Source organism: Hemitrygon akajei, chromosome 21 (genome assembly GCF_048418815.1).
Source record: "Hemitrygon akajei chromosome 21, sHemAka1.3, whole genome shotgun sequence".
NCBI classification, from domain to species: domain Eukaryota; kingdom Metazoa; phylum Chordata; class Chondrichthyes; order Myliobatiformes; family Dasyatidae; genus Hemitrygon; species Hemitrygon akajei.
Genome location: NC_133144.1, coordinates 44,633,476 through 44,657,027, shown reverse-complemented (window position 1 = coordinate 44,657,027; position 23,552 = coordinate 44,633,476). Strand labels below are relative to the sequence as shown.

Sequence of the window (23,552 nt, the reverse complement as noted above, 5' to 3'; positions counted from 1 at the left end):
AGTTAAATAAAGAGGTGTTAGTTAACTAGCTTGCTGTTATAAGATATATTGGCACATCTGCAGCAAGTAAAGTATTACATTGAACTAGTCCTAATTCTGAACTTGGATTGAAATTGCTCCAATCTCCAAGACTGACATCCGTTCAAGAACCAGGAGTAGGATTTGGGGTGGCAGAGTGGAGGGGCTGGAACAGATGTTTTCTCACACTGCCTTCAATCCGAATTACAGTGCTGATGGTCTTTGCATGTTCTTAATATTATGTGGATTTTATCAAAGATCCCAAAGTCATGCATGTTGGAAGTTCAGCTGATCACTCTAATTTGCCCATAGTGTTTAAGTTAATAGTAGGATTTGGGAGAAGTTGATAGGAATGTAGAGAGAATAGTTTATAGGAAAATTAGTGGGGAAATTGGATTGTGTTGTTGGTAGAGGCTTGAAGGGCCAAATAGTATTCTTCCATGTCATATAGAAAAGTGGAAAATAGAAAAAGACATGAGACTATTCCATAGCTATCATAATATAGGAGATTTGCATTTGGATCTATGTATGAATTGTTTGATTTGGGATAATTAAGTCAGACAAAAAGAAATCATGTCACAAGCCTCCAGGGATAGGTGCACCCAGAGTAGTGAGTCTGTGGTAAGTGATGTGACTACACCCTCACCCAAAACACCTTTGTATGTTATACAGTATTAATTCCTCACTGTCCTTGGCAAGGTGATAATGAGCCACCATCTGGAGTTATTGCTGTCCATATGGGGAAAGGGTTTACAAAGTACTGTAAGGAGCTGTTCAAATACTTAGACCCAGTGATGATGAATAGCCAGCAATATGTTTAAATCAAACAGTTCGTGATTCAGATGAAATGGTATTCAGATTCATCCACTTCCATTTGTATACAAAGAGATGAGCTATATGAGCTGTTCGACACTTTTGGTATGTTTATCAAACAACTTCCCCAAGGCTGTAATCCAAACATCCATCTTTCCTACTGCGCTGAAATAAATCTATTACGTACCTTTGAGGCAAGGTCACTGAGCAATTTCAAGACAATATTTCTTATTTGATTCACTAAATGCCCAGCAGCCAACGTAAATCAGTGCACTATTATCATTCTAAGATTAGCAACATGTCTCCATTTTTCCTGTTGTTCAATAGTTCCCGTTGCTGAGTGCTGAAAAAATATAGAGCTGACAGACTCCTTGCACTTTGTGAATACATTAGTTACGCTCTTTGATCATATTTGATTTTCCACTCCAATTCCCATACTAATACAAATTGGTAGAAGCAGGTTTGGAGTGCAGGCAGCAGAAAAACCAGTGAGCAATAAAAATGAACAGAGCAAATCCTTCCTTTCGAGATCTATTGGAGAGGTGCTGCCCTTTTAAAAGGGGCCTGCTTTCTGAATTTTTAACAGAGGATTCATTCAGCCCATCACCGGCAAAGCTCTCCCAACCACTGAGCACATTTACACGAAGCCTTGTCACTGGAAAGCAGCATCCATCATCAGGGACCCCCACCACCCAGGAGATGCTCTCTTCTCACTCCTGCCATCAGGAAGGTGGTACATAAGCCTCAAGACTCACACCACTAGGTTCAGGAACAGTTGTTACCCCTTAACCATCAAGCTCTTGAACCAATGGGGATAACTGTTCTCAACTTCACTTGCCCCATCATTGAAATGGTCCCACAACCTATGGACTCACTTTGAAGGACCCTTCATCTCATGTTCTCGATATTTATTGGTTATTTGTTTATTATTATTATTATTATTATTTCTTTCTTTTTGTATTTGCACAGTTTGTTGTTTTTTTGCACACTGGTTGAATGTCCAAGTTGGTGTGATCTTCCATGATTCTATTATGGCTATTATTCTAATAAGGATATATTTCTATAGATATGTGGTGGAAAGTGTGCTGACTGGCTGATTTATGGTCTGGTATAGAAACACCAGGAAAAAGCCTATTAAAAGTAGTGGATTTGGCCCAGTACATCATGGATAATGCCCTCCCAACCATTAAGCACATCTACATGAAACATTGTAGAAAAGCAGCATCCATCATCAAATATCCTCACCACCCAGGCCATGCTCTTTTTTCACTGTTGCTATCATGCAGAAGGTACAAGTGCTTCAGGACTCCACTACCAGGTTCAAGAACAGTTACTACCCTTCAACCATCAGGCTCTTGAACAAAAGAGGATAACTATACTCATTCTATTTCTGGTGTTCCCACAACCAATAATCTCACTTTAAGGATCTTTATCTTGTTATTTCATGCTCTGTTATTTATTACTATACGTTTATATTTGCATTTGCTGTTTGTTGTCTTCTATGCTCTTGCTCTTTCATTGATCCTGTTTAGTTACTGTTCTACAGATTTGCTAAGCCTGCCTGCAAGAAGAAGAATCTTGGGATTGTATGTGGTGACATGCATGTACATTGGTAATAAATTTTACTTTGAACTTTTGACTTTATTGAGTATGCCCACAAGAAATTCAATCTCAGGGTTGTACATGGGTGACATATACGTACTTTTGATAATAAATTTACTCTGAACTTTGACTCACTCTATTCACCTTCAGTAATCAGAAGCTTCCTATTATTTATTTGTTTTTTTATATATAATTTGCATGATTTGTCTTCTTTTGCACATTGGTTGTCAGATTTTTATGTATAGATTTTCGTAAGTTCTATTGCATTTTTTATTTTCCTGTAAGTGCCAGTAAGACAATAAATCTTAAGGTAGTGTATCATAACATATACATATTTAATTTACCTTGAACTTTGAAGTAAGGATGGGCACCTTCATCTGGTTGGGATCAAGGATAGCTTGCTTTTACTCTTGTTCCATAGGTTCCATGAGGTGACTGATGAGGTCAATGTGGAAACGATCAACTCTTTCCCAGAGAGAGTAGGAGATGCCTAATGGGGCAGGCTGGTGGACAGCTTCTGAGGTAGCATGTTCTTTCCACCATTTATACAGGAGTCCATTTGTTCTTAACATGGGAATTCAACATTCCCAATGCCATTTGAGTCTCTTTCTCCATCTTTAGCAGTTATCAGTCTGAGATTCCCAAAAGGTCAGAGGGAATGTTGCACTTTGCCCCACCCCTCCTCCAAGAAGATCTGAGTACTGTACATCTTTTTGCTCGGTGCTCTTCGTACCACCTTACCATGCCAGAGTCTGGGTTAGAGTACCTGTTTCAAAAGTGTGGTGTTGGACTTGCACACAATATGGCTTGTATATTCCACTGACTAACTAGGGCTTCAGTGCTAGGGATGTGTTAGCACTATTTTTTATTTGGAGAGGCTGTGTTAGTGGTACCTTTCCAGTGCCTTGTGGTTCTAGTAATACGTAGAAAAGGTCTCAGAAAGACACAGGGGCAGCAGAGATTACTGCTACCCTATAGACTATGCTATGTCCTGCACTTCACATCATCTCACAACTACACTCTTCCTCCTTTGAATAGAATGTGGTGGCACATTGTGAATTTCATCACTGATGTCTGTCTGAGGTGATCCCTGAGATCGATCTCGAAATATAAAGACTGATACTAGAACTAGAGGTCATGGGTGAAAGGTGAAATATTTAAGGGGAAGACAAGGGAAACTTCACTCAGAGGGTGGTGAGAGTGTGGAACAAGCTTCCAGCAGAAGTGGTGGATGCAGGTTCAATTTTAACATTTAAGTGAAATTTGGAAAGATACATGGATGGGAGTAGTGTGGAGGGCGATGGTCTAGGTGCTAGTCGATGGACTAGGAAGATTAATAGTTTGGCACAGATTAGATGGGCTAAAAGGCCTGTTTCTGTGCTGTACAAGACTACTACTTGTGTTTTGTGACTCTATGCCTCTCTGTATTAAGGCTGGATTTTACTTATGATTTTTGTTTCATTTCAAACCAGAGGTCAAATAAAAATGTAAAATGGACATTGAAAGATGTAAATAGGCATTAATAGATTTTTGTTATACTTTGGGCAAGAATATTAAGCCTGAATGATCAGACATACTCTATGGGTTTGGAGGAGAGTTTTCATGTTGGAGAAGATCTGCATAACCTCTCACTGGTGATGTTTCCCTCACTCAACATCTTCTACAACCCACCATTGAATATCCACCCCTCCCACTCCAGGCCCACTCATAGAGCTCCTCCCTTCCAGGTCATGTTTCTCTCTCTGACCATCCTCCCACTCAATCCCTCTCACAAGCTCAATGCTCTTGTTAACTCCACCACTCCATGGACCTTTCCTTCACTTCTATATGTGCCACAATACTATAACCTCCACAATGGTAGGAAATCACAGTAGGAAGGTCTGTTCTACAACCCCAAGCATCTTCTGCATGGACAGAAAGCTAAATTAAGAGCATCTGTGAGCCATCATTTTCCCACCGCTCAAAGTTTAAGAAAATCTGGTGATAGAATTAAGGAACCAGTGAAGGAAAGATGCAAATCAATTATTATCCAAATTAAAAGGAATTCTTAAGTTTCTCTGGAACTTTTCAGAAATCCATGAATACATGGTAATGTAGTGGTTCACGTGATGCTATTACAATGTTAAATCTAGGTGTCCTCTATAAAGAGTCTCTGTACGTCCTCCTCTTGGAATGCCTGGGTTTTCCCAGATGCTCTGGTTTCCTCCCATAGTCCAAAGATGTACCTGGTAGGTTAAGTCAAAGTCCTGTCCCGAGCCTGTGGCTCATCAGGCCGATGCTTATGCCGGTTCCTGTGGCGTGAAATGACTGAGAGTACGAGACTCCCCCCCAGATAGGATGCCAATTAATTAGGTTAATTTGTCATTGCAAATTGTCCCGTGATTGGGTTAGGGTTAAATCAGGGTTGCTGGGGGCATGGCTTGAAGAGAAAGAAGGGCCTATTTCGTGCTGTGTCTTTAAAAAAATAAATACATAAATAAATAAAATGATCTCTGGAAGTGCTTTATAGGTATTGAAGGACTTTCTGAAGTGTGGTGACACACATCGGGTATGCAGCAGTTATGCACAATAACATCTTATTACATAAAGTCATAAGAGACAGGATAAGGAGGAGGCTAATAGGCCCAATCTTGTCTTCCGGTCTTCACTCCCAAACTCTGATACTGCCCCAGAATTCCCCTGCAATTCAAATATTGTTAAAATCAACTTGAATAGCTCCATGGGCACTTTTAAACAGAGTGAGGAGCAAACTTGTTCCATCTTGCACTTTAAAAAATTTTGTTTGCTCTTCTTTAATTAAATTAAAAAATGCACTTCATCAAGATAAGAGAGTGCCTCTTCAGTATGGCACTCCCTCAAACACCAGTGCTAGTCTCTAGAATGGTACTTTGATCAACAACCTTTTAAACTGAAAGTTATCAATGTTTCTCCAAGATCGTGATAAGATTAGCGTAACAGTTCAGGAGTAGTGTTTTGGCCGGCTCTGTGTCTAAACAGTAACAGATTACACGTTGTTCAGAGACATACAATGTCAGGTTTAATTTCTCATGACAAATCATTGTTGCTCACAAGATCATCCTTTCCCCACCAGCACTCCCACGCTGGTGTTAGTAATATGAATGACTAGTAATTTGACTCTACTGCTGCATTATCCTTGAGGGAATAGACTCATACAATTTATGTATTATGTCTGGATAATTGGTGGTACTCACCCAAGTTAATTTCATTGCCCTGGTATTTTCAATTTCTTAATCTTTTGCTCAGGCAAGGCAATTAAAGCCTTCCAACCTAGGCTATTTTATGTAAAATGTTGGAATGTGACAGATTAGCAAACTGTGCTTTCTCTGCTCTTCCATTCAATTATGTCATGAATAATTTTAACAATCCTTCGTCTCCTGCACTTTAAAAAAATCTTCCTGTTTCCTTAATATCTAAACATGTACAAACTCAGTGAATGAGCCTTCAATGTCCACTTTGGGCAGAGAATTCCAAAGATTCATCACCTGCTGGGTGAAGGAATTTCTTCTAATTTGTTTCTTGAATGTTTGACTGCATCCATCCTGTCAATTAATATGTTTCATTGAGAACATGCTTCTAAACTCTTTCTAATATCTCCACATATGAGAAATCCAGTTTGTTGAACCCTCATTTTGTTGAGAGGGTGCTGTCCCATCTGCTGGTATTTACAGGATCTTCTGCTTCTATTTCAAACCTACCATTGGATTAGAATGATTGGTTTCATGTTATAATATACATAATGATAGGTGATTTTATTCAGGAATAATATAACTTTTAAATAATTTCAGTTTGAAACAATTTAACTTGGAAATATTTTATTTATTCAAAATGGCTTGAAGACCTTCATGTACAATGTGTGGAAAGACAACAGTTATTTTCAAGAACAGCAAGCAGTTTCAGTAACTATTCTTTCCAGTAGTTACCTTGTTATAAGAACTCACTTAGAATAAATGTGAGAAAATTGTCAGGGTTTCATATTTTGATAACACCTTTCAAACTTCTGAATAATCTACAGTGCTTCACATCCAATGAAGTATTTTTTCCAAGAATAGTTGCTGCAGTAAAGTAGGACCCATAGCAATTCACATTCAGCAAGCTCAGGAATGGTAATAATCTGGTAGCATGCTTTTGGCTAAAAAATTAATGCTGGCTCAAGGCACCCAGGAGAACTTACCCTCAGAATTTCTTCCTCGACCAGAGTTCGTCCAAGTCCTTTCTGGTGCCTTTTTTGCTTTGAATGTTGATTTATCCTCATTCCCAACCTGAATCAATCCTTCCATTTGATCCTTCAGCATGGTTTCCTCAAGGGAAAAACTTACCTGGCAAATCTGTTGGAATTCTTTGAAGGAATAACAAGCAGGATAGACAAATGACAATTGGTTTATGTTGTGTACTTGGATTTTCAGAAGGCCTTTGGCAAGGTGCCACACATGAGGCTGCTTAACAAACTATGAGCCCATGGTTTTACGGGAAAGATTCTAGCATGGATAAAGCAGTGGCTAATTGGCAGGAGGCAAAGAATGAGAATGAAGGGAGCCTTTTCTGGCTGGCTGCTGGTGACTAGTGGTGTTCCCTAGAGCTCTGTGTTGGGACTGCTTCTTTTTAAGTTATATAGCAATGATTTGGATGATGGAATTGATGGCTTTGTTGCAAAGTTTGCGGATGATATGAAGATAGGTAGAGGGGCAGGTAGTTCTGTGGAAGTAGAGAAGCTACAGGAGGACTTAGACAGATTAGGAGAATGGGCAAAGGAATGGCAGGCGGAATACAGTATCGGGAAGTGTATGGTCATGCACTTTGGTAGAAGAAAGGAAAGGGTTGACTATTTTCTAAATGGAAAGAAAATACAAAAAAAAACTGAGTGAGTCCTTGTGCAGGATTCCCTAAACATTAATTTGCAGGTTGAGTCTGTGGCGAGGAAGGCAAATGCAATGTTAGCAATCATTTCAAGGGGACTAGAACATAAAAGTAAGGATGTAATGTTAAAACTTTATAAAGCACTGGTGAGGCCTCACAGGGTATTGTGAATAGCTTTAGGCTCCTCATCTTAGAAAGGATGCACTGACACTAGAGAGAGTTCAAAGGAGGTTCATTAAAATAATTGAATGGCTTGTCATATGAAGAATATTTAATGGGTCTGGGCCTGTATTCACTAGAATTCAGAAGAATGAGGGTTGACCTCATTGAAACCTATCGAATGGTGAAAAGCCTCGATAGAGTGGATGTGGAGAGGATGTTATCTATGATAGGAGAGTCTAAGACCAAAGGACAAAGCCTTTTAGAACGGAGACAAGGAGGAATTTCCTTAGCCACAGAGTGGTGAATCTATGGAATTCTTTGACACAGGTAGCTGTGGAGGCTAAGTCTTTATGTATATTTAAGGCAGAGATTGATAGATTCTTGATTGGTCAGGCATCAGGGGATATGGGAGAAGGCAGAAGATTGAGGCTGAGAGGAAAATTGGATCAGCCATGAAGAAATGACAGAGCAGACTCGATGGGCCAAATGGCCTAAGTCTGCTCCTATATCTTGTGGTCTTCTCCCTCAACCTCCAGCTCTTACTTTAAAAGAAGATGTAAGAAATGGAAATAAAAATAAAAGGGCATGTTACAGTTAGACCAGTCTAAATCTGCATGTGACTGTTGGAGCTCATCTCTTTCGAGGCTGGGTATAACAGTTACTCATGGCGCTGAACCCACGGTCTGCGGGAAAGCATCCGCCACAGTCCAAACTTCCCTCAAAGTCCATCTCAAACAAACTGGCTCTCTCTCAGGAGTATTTCCTCTCTTCCTTGGAGCCATCCATCTGCTCAAAGGCTCTCTTTGCAACGGGGACTCTCCTTCCCAAGGCAATCTGCATCATCTTCCCTTCTGTCCTGCTCCACAGCTCCCGCTAAAAGACCCCAAACTAGACTACAGTCCTTCAGAAAACTTCCCCACAGCTCTCTAGAATCTTCTCACTCATCCCACAATCCTGACTGGCTGACTCACATTCCTAAATTGGACAACTTGGGCCCTTACTTTAGTTGAAGCCAAAACATACTTTCCAGCATGGCACACTGCTTTTACAGAACACTGCTAATATAAACTACCTCACAGCATAGCAGTGGAAATCTTAACCTGGGCATTACAATAGATTGCGAAGATAAATCAATATAATCATAAAGATATGTGACTAATTAAACATTATAAGTAAAGACAAACATTATATGGAATAAAATATAATTGAATATACCAAATTATACACTGTAAATGTAATCAACATCAAACACAATCTTACTTGCCTTTGTTTAACAAAATGTGTCAGGTTATTCTCAGGGCAGATGCTGCAGATCTTGAGCACAGGCACACACAAAGTGCTGGAGTAACTAAGCAATCAGATTGACTGACCGAACTTTTGTTGATCCAGGTCTTCAACACATTGTTACCCAGGCTGCCTTCTCAGCCCATGGTCTGAGAAAGCAACAATTCTGTTGAAACTGAAGGTTGCAGGAAAAGTAAGGTGTAAGCTGCTTTGCACTGCTTTATACATCTGCTGCATCACCAAAGGAGAGAAGCTGCAACTTTGTGTGTTTTGACAACTCACTTTACTGACAGAAAAGCTGGATATATACAAGTCAGATGGTATCCAAATCCAGCTTCATTCAACCCTATGGAAGTTGGACCTGTGAGGTTGATTCTGTTTCTCTCTCTGTGTATATACTGCCTGGCACCCAGCTAAATATTTCCAGGATTTTCTAATTTTATTTCAGTTTCCCAGCATTTGAACATTTTATTTTTGTATTTTGCTTTCTTGATGGATTGTTGGCAATTTTCCCTGCCTTTGTTTTTTTTTATAGGGGTGAGGCATTATAATAATTGTTCCATCATTTGCTATTCCTCTTAATCGAAATGGATTTAAATCTCTTTTGATCTGTGTGATGAGTCAATAACATCCACTTTCCAATCAGTCACTTAAGGATCAAGTATGTGCGGCAGAAGAAAGCGATTAATGCTGCTTGTTTTGATTCTTGCTGATTCATACTGCATTAACCTTCATGGAAGCTTTGCTATGATATAATTCTTTAGTTTTATCTTATGTTGAAGTCAGTATGTTTTTATACAAAACTATGACTTTTGCACCTATGGGGATTACTTCATCATTTTTGGGCAGAGGTATATATCAATAAAAAGTCACACAGCCATTTCCTTGTTTGGTTTCCCATTCTCCCAATGCTTGTTGGGACATGTCTTGAGAAACACATGCCCATTAGTTAGATCAAAAAGAATTGAGGGGAAATTTTCCACTGCTGATATCAAACACAACACAAAGGAAAATGTTATGCCCGTTGGAAATTAATCAAATCTTCTCCAGAACATTACAGCTGGGCTTTCTTAGTGTGGCACAAACTTCAATTGCTTCATCAGTACTTACTTTCTATCACATCAGGAGTGGAGATGTTTGTTGATGATAGTACAATATTTTATTCCATATTTATCTCCCTTTATAGTAAAGCAGTCTTGCCAATATTGGGCACGGGCAAGTAACACTATCCAAGGCAAAGCAGCACACTTAACTGACACCTCAGTACTCACACTGAACACCCACCTCCTTCACCATGCCTGCAGAAGGTACCATTTATAATATCCACTGTAGGTACTCCCAAGTTTGCACATTCGCCTTCATGTCTCCATGATTATCATGAAAGACAACACCTTCATATTCTCTATAAAGTCACACTACATCCCAACTTTGAAAGATTTTGTTGTTCTTTCATCATTGGTGGGGATGGATTTGTGGAACATCTTACTCAGTAACACTGTGAGGGTACTGTTTAAGAGGATGGCTCTTCAGCACTTTTTCCAAAAGCAATTAGGGATGTGTAATAAGTGCTGGGTTTGCCTGTGATATCCACATTCCATGAATAAAAGAAACCATTCCTTACAGATTCAAACAGAAACAACACCAAGTGCAGCTCCTGTGATTGTCATCTGCTACATGTTTCTAAAACACAGATATTCCCACTCTACCACCTAGTTTGACCCTTATTCTCTCCTATCACCTCCTGAGCTCAGAGGTAACAGTGGGTGTACTGTACTTAGATCAGCAAATCAGAGCTCTGGACTAGTATAATTGAGCCATGGGTTCAATAGAATCTGAATTCACTGAATTAAATGACAGCCGCAGTAGTACTAAGAACCTTCATTGCTCACTAATGTTCTCAGAAAAGAAAAGCTGTTGTCCGTCTCTAGTTCATCCAAATTTGGTTCCAGACCTACAGCAATATGGTTGACTCTTGGTGGCTTTACAATTCGCTCAGGTCACAGCATATAAATGCTGACTTTGCTAGCTTGAGTATGAATTAATAAACAATAAACATCCTCTATTACAGCCGAGAGGTATTGTCGTTTCATTCCAGCCTGATGGGTAGCAACACTCATCTCTTAGAAGACACTTAAGTGCAAATCTGGACCTGGGAGGATCCAAAATAACTTATCTGCGGATTTAGTTTCACTGAAGTTTCTCCAATCAAACTTTGTTAGTTACACTTATTTGTGCCTGCCTATGTTTTATGACTTTATGCCCAATAAATTGTTGGAAATGCAAATTATTAACAGGAATTCATTAAATACACCAAGTGCTGAAAAGGTTCTGGAACTTACTGCTTGAAAAGGTAGCAGAGGCAGTAAATCTTACTGTTATTTAAAACAGATTTGTTACAACTTACTGGGCTATAGTACAAGAGGTAGGATTACGAGTAGTTGTATGATCATGATGGGCCAAAAGGTTTTCTATTCTGTAGCCTGTTACGGCTTGAATGACACAATGTGGATAACATGCTCTTGGGTATCTTGGTGGCCAAGATGAAAAAAATGCTTCATGAGCAGGGTATCACCTTAGTTTACAAAATTCTAATTATTGGATCGAATTGAAAATTAAGCAGTGCAGTGACTGAGAAGGAAATGTGATTTATAGTTGGTAAATTCAATATCAAATTTGCTAAACAAACCAAACAACACATTTGTTGTATGAGAGAGATTAGAGGTGCAGAAAAAGAAAAACATTATTTTTAAAATCTCCTGTAACAATACATAACCTTAAAGAAAAACATTCCACATCTTAAATTGCTCACTTATCCAAGAATATACTGGATGTGATTTAATGAGTTAATGAAACATGATTTAAGCGTTAATGATTCAATCCGGAACCACCCAATTTGATGGAGTGTTACAAAGTTCTGATGAAGGGTCTCTGAAATGAATCATTAACAGTTTTATCTTCCACAGATTCAATGAGATTTTCCACCATTTTCTATTCATTCAGATTACAGTAGTTTTATTCTTTTTGTGTTTTTGCTAGGTAGTTAATTTGTGTCTTCATGAAACTATAAGGCAGTTAAAAGTGAGCTGCCAATTTTGCAAGTCAATTAATAATTTATGGAAATTAACAATTAATGGGTATGTTTTTCTCACAAAAAGATATAGAATTATTTGCACACTAATAACAATCAGTGTTTTTAACACACTTCATGTTTCTGCAATATCCGGGCCATTAATTGTGTGAGTTTGCAGAAGAAGAGTATCGCCATTGGGAAAAGAAATATTTTATTAGTTTTATAAATAGTGTTGTTAGTAAGTTATTGATATACATTTAGTAGAACTCATGGGTGTGTCTTTTTTCTTTTACTATCCCATTTAAAATGATTTTATGAGGAAAATCTATCACTACCGAAAAGCCGAATTCATTGTAGGAAATGGATAGGTAAAAGACAGCAGGAAAAAGGAAGATTTATTTGGGTAATCTCAAGTTAGTAATTTGGGTTTATCCTCTCTCTTTTGGTCATAGTCTTCCCCACATAAAACTTCTGGTTATTTATATTGATAATTTTCTACGTAGCTATTTTTTTCAGCCGGTGACATCATGGGTTGGGACAGTTCTTTGTGTTAAGTGACTACATAATTTGGGATTAGGGTGGATAGCTCTTTTTCAGATGGTATGGGCCCAGACTAGTTATTAATCCTCAGTTATTAATGTAATTTTGCTTAAAGAGGTGGGACCACAGTGATTCATCCTGAATTTATTTGCTGGTGGAGCAGAAATTTGAGAATGCAATAATTTCTTTCCAAATCCAAATTACTTTCCACAATGTTTCAGAACTTTACAAAACAAGATAGTAAAAACAATAAGCTTAAAAATGAAACACGATATTCTTCTGGAAAAAAACAATAACATTGCATCATCACAAATGACACTCCAGGTTAAGCTAAAACCTATTTTTGATTAAACATTGGCAATTATATTTATAAAATGAAAAGTTATTTCTCTGTGAAAACTCCTTTCTTCAAACCCCACTATTTATGGAGATTACATTTTATCTTTTCTCTCTTCTTGGTTAAATCAAGAGGGCCAATATTTCATAAATATACTTTCACAAGTGGGTATCACCAGCAAGGCCAGCATGTATTGACCCTGCATAATTGCCCCTGAAAAAGTAGCACTTCTTTACCTTCACCATATGAACATGATGTTTATTCCAAGGTGGGATTCTTGTTTTATTGTTATTATTTGTTGCACAACTAAATGGATTGCAAGTTACTTCAAAGACAGTCCTGCATCATTAAAGGGCTAAGCTGTGTAAGGGTAACAGTTCCTGACAAGATCATAATAGGAGTCCATCAGACTTCCATCAGGGTTATTATGTCATAATGACACTTTCTGATACCAGGAAGGAAGAAAAAGTCACTGCTTTTGTGGGATTTGAACTGTAATCTCAAGATGTTTAGACTGCAAACAACTGGATCACTAATCCCTTCAGTTATTCATAAAACCACAAGATATAACCACTATGCTGTGTTTCCACTTTCTGGTCAAAGTTGAGTTTATTGGCATGCAAAGGTGCACACTTGCACCAGCATCACAGGCACATACAAGCAGCATATACAGGTTAAAGAAAAAAGGATTTAACAGACTTTAAGCAAATTCTTCACTAGAAAAAAACATAATTAGACAAAAATCAAAATTGTAATACCGATTATACAAAATAAAACCACGGCTTGCTCACATTGAAGTACTCACTCCATTATCTTTCTTTTCTGCTTACCCTCAGTTTTTCTTCTACTGACTGATCCCCAGCCCTGACAACTACCATTCCCGCGTTCAGCCCTTCTTGTTCACACTACACCTGCTGAGGGCTTCGGAAGCGGCTCTTGCCCCGTGGAGTCGTGCTGGTACATGCGCATTGTTGGTGGTTGACGTCAGCGCCAGCTGTGTGCGGAGCGCGAGCGGCAGAGGCAGAGCAACGGCAACGGCAGCAGCCGTGTGAGGCCCGGGATCGGACCGGGAGCGAGCGGGCCCGGCTCATCGCAGCCCGGAATGGAGAGGCTGCCCGCCTACTCCCACATCACAGGTACTGCAGGCCTAGGATGCGGATATATAAACCGTCACCCTTCTTTCCTTGTCCCGAGCCTACGGAGTCCCCCCCCCCCTCCCCTCCCCTCCCCTCCAGCCCGGTCATCGGTCACCTCACTCTCTGTCCAGAACCCCCTCAGCCTCACTCGGGTCCACTTCAGCCAGGTTGCTCCTACTCCCGTCCATCTCCTCCCTCTACCCCCCGCCCCCTCCGGCACGTCCACCTACTCCCGTTTTCCCATTCTCCTCCCACTCCTTTTCCTTTCCCTCATTACCGTATTCTACACCTCAACATCCCCCCCAACAGATCCTCGTACTCCCCCAGTGCCCTACACCTCATAGACATTCGGCAGGCCACCACTCCCTCCCAAGAGGACTCCAGTTTCCCACCTTTGCCCCCTTTAACCCCTACACGCCCCCAGCCTCCACCCCAGTCACCCACCCCTCCCTCCACCCCCTCTCCTGCCCACCTCACCCACCCCACCTGCATTCTCACCCACACCCAACCCCTCTATCCCCACCTTCCTTTCCCCATTCCCCCCTCCACCCAGCTCCCCATCTCCCTTGCTCTACAGTCCCTCCAACCCTAGCTCCCTCAGCCCCATCCCCTAGGCCCCCAACACCCTCATGACTCCCTACTCCCAACCCCTTAACTCCTTCCCCACTGCCCTAAACAATGGATGATGGGAGAGGTGAACTGAGGTCAAGGAAAGGGAGTGAGGATGAATCTTGTATCTTAATATGTCGCCATATTCTAGTGCTGACACACTGTGACTTATCGATTGCAAACTTGAAAAATTGCTACGATTAGTCAGCATCCTCTCTCGCCCTGGTTTTCTTATAGTAAATGCAATCTTTAGGTTGGAAATGTGTTTAAACCTGCATATTGGATTATGGTTCTGAGTTTGAAGAATTGAATGACTATTCATTGTCAAAATGGTTGCTGTTATAGCTTTTAGGTGAAAAAGTGGATGTTGAAATGATGGCATTTACAGGTTTTGACTCAGATATGGCAGAACCCCAAACCCAGGCAGGGATCCATTGTAAAGCTTTTCATATAAGTTAAGCTGAGTCCAGTTGAAGGAATTAGACAACAATGTTCTGAGTCAGACAGGAAGTTACGGGAAGACTTCATCTGCATCAGTAGTAGAAATTGATTCTTGTGGTTGGGAATTAAAGGGAAAATAACTGCTGCTGCAGAGAAGTGATAATGGAAAAGAAACTGAACAAGCAGTGGATGAAGATTTAGAGCCTGAATTTATTATAGTTGAGGGAGTGTAAGAGATTATTTAGTTGAGAGCACAAATTTCCCAAGTGTGCTAACTTTTTCCTTAATATCCTTTGCTGACTGATGCATTTTGGAATCACCTTGATCCACTTATCACATCTTCCCAGAGGACCATCATTAATTAATTCAGACAAATGTGTAGCCTGAGTCCTTCTCAGCCAGATGGTAGATCTCAGGAATTCCATGCGAGCATTCTGCTGAGTAGTGTGACTCAGTTGCTTTGTAGCTGTCTTCCTGATTGCACATGACCTTGGTGATCCCTTCAGGAGTAGCTTGCTTGCTTTCAGTCCATTTATGATGAATACCATGGCTTTGGGCATGTACTCACTGGAATTTAGAAGAATGAAGGGGATCTCATTGAAACCTATCGAATGACTAGATAAAACACGAGGAAATCTGCAGATGCTGGAAATTCAAACAACAACACCACACACAAAATGCTGGTAGAACACAGCAGGCTAGGCAGCTTCTCATATATATGCTGCCTAGCCTGCTGTGTTCTACCAGCATTTTGAATGACTAGATAGATTGGAGAAGATGTTTCCTATTGTGGGGGAGTCTGGGAATAGAGGGCACCACTTTGGAATAGAGGGACATCTATTTAGAATGGAGATGAGGAATTACTTTAGTCAGAGTGTGGTGAATCTGGAATTCATTACTATAGATGGTTGTGCAGGTCATTAAGTGTAATGGATTCTTGTTAAGTTAGGGTGTGAAAGGTTATAGGGAGAAAGAAGGAGAATGGGGTTGAGAGGGAAATGATCATCAGCCATGATCATATTGCGGAGCAGATGCAATGAACCGAATGGTCTAATTCTGTTTTAGTGTCTTATGGTCTAACTGGGTATATGCACCCAAGTTCTAATCTTTTGGATTGGTTTTTCAATTAGCTTTAATAGCAGTTATTGAATTTTACTGTTAAATATAGTTTGTGACAGCTTGTGTTGTATTATCACACTGTTTTATCACTCAAAGCTTATGCTGTGTATTTGACAACTGCAAAAGCAGCTTAATCCATGTCCATGAGAGGGACTTGGAGGATCTGAATAATGTCCAGTGTACACGTTGGACTTCTTCCCAGTAGCTGATTTTTACCACTGAACACCTTACATGATCCTAAATTTCTTCGGTAAACAAAGCTGTGAAACTACTTTTGAAGAAAAAGAAAGCAGTGAAGAGCTTTCTGAAAAAGTGGGCAATTAATAAATTAGCTCCTGGGTAAATATGATATAATTTTGAGAAGGAAGCAGAGAAACCTGGGGGAAGTAAAATACAAAAATTCAAAGTAGTCATGTAAGTTAATAAACAGTTTTGGTCTTATTAACTACTGTACTGCAGAACTGGCACTAGAGAGAGTGCAAAGTAGATTTGTACATATTACCGTAGATTCCGGATTATAAGCCGCTACTTTTTTCCCCACACTTTGAACACTACGGCCTTTACTATGGTGCGGCTAATGCATGGTTTTTTTACATGCCGCCAAAAACATTTTGCCTTGTAACAGTAGACCAATAAAATTGATGAGTAGTTCACAGAGGTCCAATGAAATTGTACGATAAATCAAGCGCACTTTCACAATTAAGTTATTGTAAATCAGTCATTTGTACTCACCCTCATCAACATGGAAAAAACTCGAAGAAAAGCATTGTGCTGCCTTTATGGCAGTTATTTAGTTTATAATATTTTTCGCTTAGTAACTCATTTGTTAGTATTTTCTAGTTAAAGTTAGAAGTGTTTTAAGTATATTTGTTTTCTGTGCTACATCCCGGAATGCTATGACGTCACATCCGGTTTCGCCGCGTCTTGTTGGAAAATACCGGTTTGCGATAAACGGAAAGGAGGGGGCGAGCGCATTAGACCCGAGCGAGAACGCTGCACGCATATGATGCAGCTTTTAAGTTAAAGGCGATCAATAACTTTTCCTGGTAGGCTGCAGTGTATATTTTTTTACCAGTCGTTAGGAGATATTGAAATGTTGTTCGTGCACTGTTCAGTAAAAAAGTATACGCAACGTAATTTGTGTGTTACCGATACGTATGTATATTTAAAAGTAGCCGTGTTACAGGCACGGTTCGAAAAAAAGCATTTGCAATATGTATTTGTTTATGTTACCATACGGATTTAATTAAAAGTTAAAAAATCCTCACGTGTAATATCTTTCTGTGTAAATATCTCATATTACAACGTGGGACACCTGCGGCTTAAAATCCGGTGCGGCTTGTACAAGCACAAAATTGATTTTCTTTCTAAAATTAGAGACTGCGGCTTTTAATCAGGTGCGCTCTGTAGTCCGGAATTTACGGTAAACCAGAACTCAAATTATGTGCAAGTTTGGCATTATTGATGAAAAGATAATACTTTCTGAGGATGAGATTAGAACCTGGGGTCATAAATGTAAGAATCATTCATTCATTATGGAACTTAGCTGGGATATCTTGAGCCAGAGAGGTAAAAATGAACTTGCTGTCACAGAGCCATTGAGACAAATTTAAAGAGAAACTGGATAACATATAAGGTAGAAAGATGCATTAATAACTTTAGTGAAAAAGGATGGGAAATTGTTAATTTGGACCAGTTGCACTGGATTGCATGCTTTTGTTCGTTTATATTTTTAGACTGTTTAGTCAGTTTTCTGTGATATCCAAGTATGCTCACCCAATGAATTATTTCCAACATGTTTTTCTTGTAGATACTATGCCATTAACCTAAATAATTAGGATGAATGGTAGTGATGACTGGTAAATATTATGGTAAAATATCATATTTAGTGTGTCTGGATTATCAGTTCTGTAATTTTTTTCTACTTGAATATATAAAAAAGGTATGTGTACAGTCTAGGAACTAAAATACCTGTATAAAAAAAAGACTGAATAAAATAAATATAAATTCCATTCACAAAGTCATTAAGATTTAGGACCAATGTAGATGACAGAATTATGCTGGGCTAAGTAGTATCAACATTGTGAACCACTTCAGACACTAAGCATGGAAATTGAAAATACTGGAAAGTCAGACAGCATTAATAAGGAGAGAATTTTGTCTCTGTAGAGTCTGCCAAGTCTGCTGACTATTTCTCACATTTTTTATTTCAGATATGCAATATCTGCAGCTTATTGCAGTTTTATGCACAGCTTTATTTCATCATAAAGGAATTGTAGAACAATTCAATATGAATTATTGTATCATCATATTATAAATATATAATTCCAAATAGGACTGAAGGGAGTGGGATGAAGCTAAGAGCTGGAAAGGTGATTGGCGAAAGTGATATAGAGCTGGAGAAGGGAAAGGATCATGGGATGGGAAGCCTCGAGAGAAAGAAAGTGGGGGGGGGGGAAGCACCAGAGGGAGATGGAGAACAGGCAAACAGCTAAATATGTCAGGGATGGGGCAAGGGATGGGTTAATGCCCCTCCTCCCCTTCTCCCCTTCTTACCAATTACCTTTCCAGCTCTTAGCTTCATCCCACCCCCTCCAGTCTTCTGCTATCATTTGGCATTTCCCCCTCTCCCACTACTTACAAATCTCTTACTATCTTTCCTTTCAGTTAGTCCTGACGAAGGGTCTCGGCCCGGAACGTCGACAGTGCTTCTCCTTATAGATGCTGCCTGGCCTGTTGTGTTCCACCAGCATTTTGTGTGTGTTGTTTGAATTTCCAGCATCTGCAGATTTCCTCGTGTTTGATCTAATTCTCCAGATTGTTTTATCTGCAAGATCCCTCAGGGTTAATTAATTATAATGTTCTTGCACTGAGGGATATGTCTGGTTTACATGTTTGAAGACTAGCAGGGCCAAAAGTTGTAGTGTTATAACTTGTTATAAATTCTTGTTGGCTATTCATGTTTTTCAGTATGTGCACAATAACTAAAAAAAAATCTGTTGCGTATATTGCAGAATCCTTACTTGGGCAACACTTTTGTGTATTTATGAAGCCTAGATGATTTACACACATAGCCACAGTTGAATATTGGAAAAGCTGGAGTCTAATACTTATACCAATGCTACTGTTATCTTCTAGGTGAAATAGATAGAGCAATAGCGCAATTTAATATTAAGGGACCTAAATGTATAAGTAGTTAAATGATTACAACTTACCTATCAAACATTGTTTTTCAGTTTTTTGTTGTGCATGCCCATTTTTAATTTTCCATTGTGCAGTAAATTTCTACATCTGTCATAGTATTTCAGATATGGTTTAAGATTGACTAGGAGTTGACGACTGAAACAAGCATCTTCTGTGTCAGATTTTTTTTTTGTGATTTGTGATCTCTTTTTATCTTTCCAGCCTTCAGGGTCATGGGTCCTACATAGGGGATCAAAAGTCTTCACCAGACCAAGTGCTGTTAAGTGATTGGAAGCAAAAGTGGATGTGGGGATGCTTGCTTTATATTTTCTGGCATGCTGGCTCAATGGCATCAAAGTGAATGAAATAATCGATACACAGCACTCGGGGCTACAAATACGTTGAGGGGCCACCAGAGTATTAGTCATGTACTGTCTAGCAGTGTTCAGTTGGATATCAGCAAGTTTTGCATGATTGTTTTAAGTCTATCTTTGTTGACATCTTGGCAGTCCCACAGAATCAAGGGTGACTAAATTTCCCCTCCAATTTTGTGGATTCCAAGGTGACAAATGAGCCAATGCATGGACCACATGCTCTTCTACAGATGGAGCAGATGGTGGCACACAGCCAACTGGGTGGATCATTTATAAGGTTGTATGCTCAGTGCTTGGCTTTAAGGTTCTCAAAAATGCTTTGAGCAGTTGTAGACTACAGATTACAGTGGGTTATTGCCTTTCTTCGAGGAAGCTTTGAGCACATTGTTGAATCATTTTCTCTCCTGGTACACTGTGGCATACAGTATATGTTTTGGGAGTTTAGTGTTGTGCATGTGACTGATGTGGCCTACTCTGTATGGTTGCAGCAGCTTGGCTAAAGTTATTTTGACAAGAACTCCCAAACAGTGATCTTTTCCATCAAGAAAACCATTAGCAATAGGTGGATGGAAATGGCTCTACTTGTAAGTTCCCCACTAAGTTGCACATCTTTGTAGTTCTTATTCTAGAATCTACAGTCTAAGGAAAAGAGTTTGCTACTTTAAGTATTTTCTTATCCCTTTTAAACTCTTCAGTTCAGATATCTCTCAACTTCAACTTATGGATTCTAGGAGGAAAAACTTTTTACAATTCCATTAATAAAATCATTTGCTGAATTAATTTTACTTTGGTGCTTTGATAAGTTAGGAACAAAAATCATTTTAAGAGGTTCTGAATTAAGATACTGTTCATATTTGTACAATTATTAGAATATTGTTTTTAAGCTTTCAGACTTCTCACTGTGTCTTGTAATTTGTAGGTTGTTCCACTTCAAAATTTGTTAGGCAATATGGACCTTGTTGTACGTGGATTAATCGGTTCAGAGCCCTTTGCATCCATATGTTTTTTTTGCAGCACTTTTAGCGTGTCTCTGCAGGAGTGAACACTACCAGATATCGTCAAATATCTTGTTTGTAGTTGAGACTGAAATTTTGTATGATGTATTTTAGTCCAAAGAATGGCCAGGCATTCTGTTTTACTTGAGTGATTGCCACTGGTGGAATTTTGCTCCTGATCCATTTTCAGTCTTATGTGTGAGGGAGGCTGAGGTATTTCCCATTCTTCATTCAGAGAGTGAATCATGAGGCTTTTAAAATTCAACGTATTAAGGATACTTCAAATACCATTTCAAGTAGTGAAAGGGTATAATGACATGACATTTCAGCTGAGACTCTTCATCGGCACTGGGAAGGAAGGGGCCAGAAGCCGGAATAAGAAAGTGATGGAAAAGGGGTACAAGCTGGCAGGGGATCAGTGAGATCAGGTGAGATGCTTGGAGGGGATAGGTGGAAGAGGTAAAAGGCTGAAGAAGAAGGAATCCGTAATAGGAGAGGGCAGTGGAAGAAAGGGAAGCAGAAGGGGAACCAGAGTGAGGTGATGGACAGGTGAGGAGAAGTAAAGGGGTGAATAAAGTACATTTAAATGTAACTCTTATTAGTGATATTATAGTTGGTACACACAAATCTTGAACACCATGGTTAATTGCTTTCCATTTTGAAGAACAACCTTAAGTTTCCCTTGTTAAGTATGTTGCCAGACTCTTATGACTCACTTTTTTCTTAAAAAAATAGATTTGTTAAAGTTAGAACAGTATGTTCACTGTTTTAACATTTTATGATCTATGCTTCAGCAAGTAAATCTTTAGCTGCAGTTATTCCCAGAGATGACAATGAGTTGACTGTGGATCCCATTGTTGTGCAAGTGACCAAAATGTTACTGCAGAAATTTGTGAAGATTACTTTGGGACCTCAGGAAAGAAAAGGGGATTGGGGGGATGGAAATGCCTTGACATGCTAGTTCTCCTTCAAGTTGCATTTCATCCTGAAATGGAATTATATTGCAGGTCCTTCATCACAACTGGGTCTAAATCTGGAACCCTTAATAGAATTCTCTTAGTTGGTATCCCAACTATGGGCAGATAGTCTAATTACCCTTGTTGGTACATCAGTAGAGGGCTGTGGGAATAAAATCTGATGAAATGTACTCATCGTCCTGTGGGTTATCTTGGTAAAGAAAGGGACTTCCTTCTTTCTAAAGTATGAAAATCATACTTTTGGTTGTCTAAATAATTATATAGTTTTACAGCACAAAAACAAGCCTTTAATGGCATGTCCATGCTACATACACTAATCCCATTTTATTCTCCCCAGATTCTACCACTCACCTACAAACTGGAAAACATTTACATTGGCCATTTAACCAATCATGTTGCATGTCTTTGGAATGTGGGAGGCAACTGGAGTATCTTGGAAGAGATGGATGCAGTTAGAGAGAATGTGCAAATTGAAGGTCAGGATTGAACTTGGGTTGCTGGAGGTTTGAGGCAATGACTCTGTTAGGTGCACCACAGAACTTTCCTGAGCTACTGCCTTGAGTTCTTTTACATGTTACTTGGGTGATGGGCATGACCTCAGTTAAACGTGAAAGAGATTAATTCTGACACCGCTCCTTCAGAACTGCACTGAAGATTCAGTGTAGGTACATATGTGTAGGATTCAAAGCATGCTCTTCTGACTTGGTGGCAGGTGCATGTGGTGGACAGATGTTACAATGGCATGGATGCCGTTTCTTCCTTTATTCTCTATCATTGGGGTACCATACGCTCTTAGTGCCTGGGAGCACTCCCTGCATGAGGTTCTGTGTGCTTGGATAAATTGTCTCCAAGAAGAGACCCAGGTACCAAGTTGTGACTCAATAAAATTTGAAAATTCTCTGTAAAGCTTGTAATACACCCTACTATCGTTATATGCGTCTTCAGACAATGCGGATTCACAGTTACACGTTGAACCCATTTCTACCAACTTCTCTTTATATGCGCCCAAAACTCACAGTTATGCGAGGCTGTTGGGATGAGATGCACGGCTTTCCTGCCAATACAAGTCACATGTGCACGCCTCACAGTCACACTCCCGCCAGTCTCGTGGTAGTGGCAGCATGTGGATGTGCGATCTTGCGCTCTTAAACTTTTGTTGATATTACCTACGGTGCACTGATTTTGTGCTTGAAATATTTAACTATGGCTACTAAGCATCCTATGTCAAGTCCTGGGCAATCAGCCAAGTGGCAGAGAACCGCTTTAACACTTGAAAAAAGTTGAAAATTATATACGTCGGGTGAAGATAACACAGCTCTGGGATGCTACTTTGGCCTGGGTGAGTCCATGATTAGAAACATAAAGAAAAATGCTGAGAAAATAAGAAGTCCAGTGATTGATTCATCACAAGTGTCTTCAAAGATTACCAAACTGCATAACCCGATTATGACAAAAATGGGGAAAATGTTGGGTTTGTACATTGAGCATGAAACAAAGAAAAGAAACAACACTCAGTTCCGATCATCTTCGTGTGAGAGCTTTGGAAATTTATGGTCACCTTTGTTCAGAGGCTGGTGAGGTAGTGTCAAGTGATATTGTTAGCTTTAATGCAAGTAGGGGATGGTTTCTTAAGTTTGTTAATCGTCACAGGCTTCACAACTTAGCTGTGCGTGGTGAGCAAGCTAGTGCTGACTACGAAGCTACTGAACACTACCCTTTGCAGTTGCAGGCTATGATAGCTGAGTTAGGCATCACACCAAAGCAGGTGTTTAATGCAGGCGAGACTAGGCTTCTTTGGAAGCATATGCCGAAATGCACTTACATAAGCAAGGATGAAAAGACTGCGTCAGGTTTCAAGGCAGCAAAGGATAGGTTGACTCTGCTTATGTGTTTCAATGCTGAAGGAGACTGTAAGATGAAGCCTGTCTTAATTTACCATTCACTAAACCCCTGTGCTCTTAAGGGTTTGAGTACTATACACCCTAGTATGTTAACTTTCTATGATTTATTACATTGA

The 23,552-nt window shown here is 39.6% G+C and overlaps 1 protein-coding gene and 1 long non-coding RNA gene across 5 annotated transcripts in view; one reads left to right on the top strand and one right to left on the bottom strand.

Annotated features, from left to right (window-relative positions):
- Positions 1–13,626, bottom strand: part of LOC140714258 (uncharacterized) — a 32,812-nt gene extending 19,186 nt beyond the window's left edge. Inside the window, exon 1 of the long non-coding RNA XR_012095852.1 lies at positions 13,532–13,626. This is a non-coding gene — a long non-coding RNA (uncharacterized lncRNA). The remainder of the gene's footprint in view (positions 1–13,531) is intronic.
- Positions 13,627–13,706: 80 nt separating this feature from the next.
- Positions 13,707–23,552, top strand: part of ccser2a (coiled-coil serine-rich protein 2a) — a 636,731-nt gene continuing 626,885 nt past the window's right edge. For 2 of the 4 annotated variants that reach the window (XM_073025316.1, XM_073025315.1), the window contains exon 1: positions 13,707–13,837. The gene's annotated coding sequence lies outside the window, so the exon portion shown is untranslated. The remainder of the gene's footprint in view (positions 13,838–23,552) is intronic. The other 2 variants (XM_073025313.1, XM_073025314.1) reach the window with 2 other exon arrangements.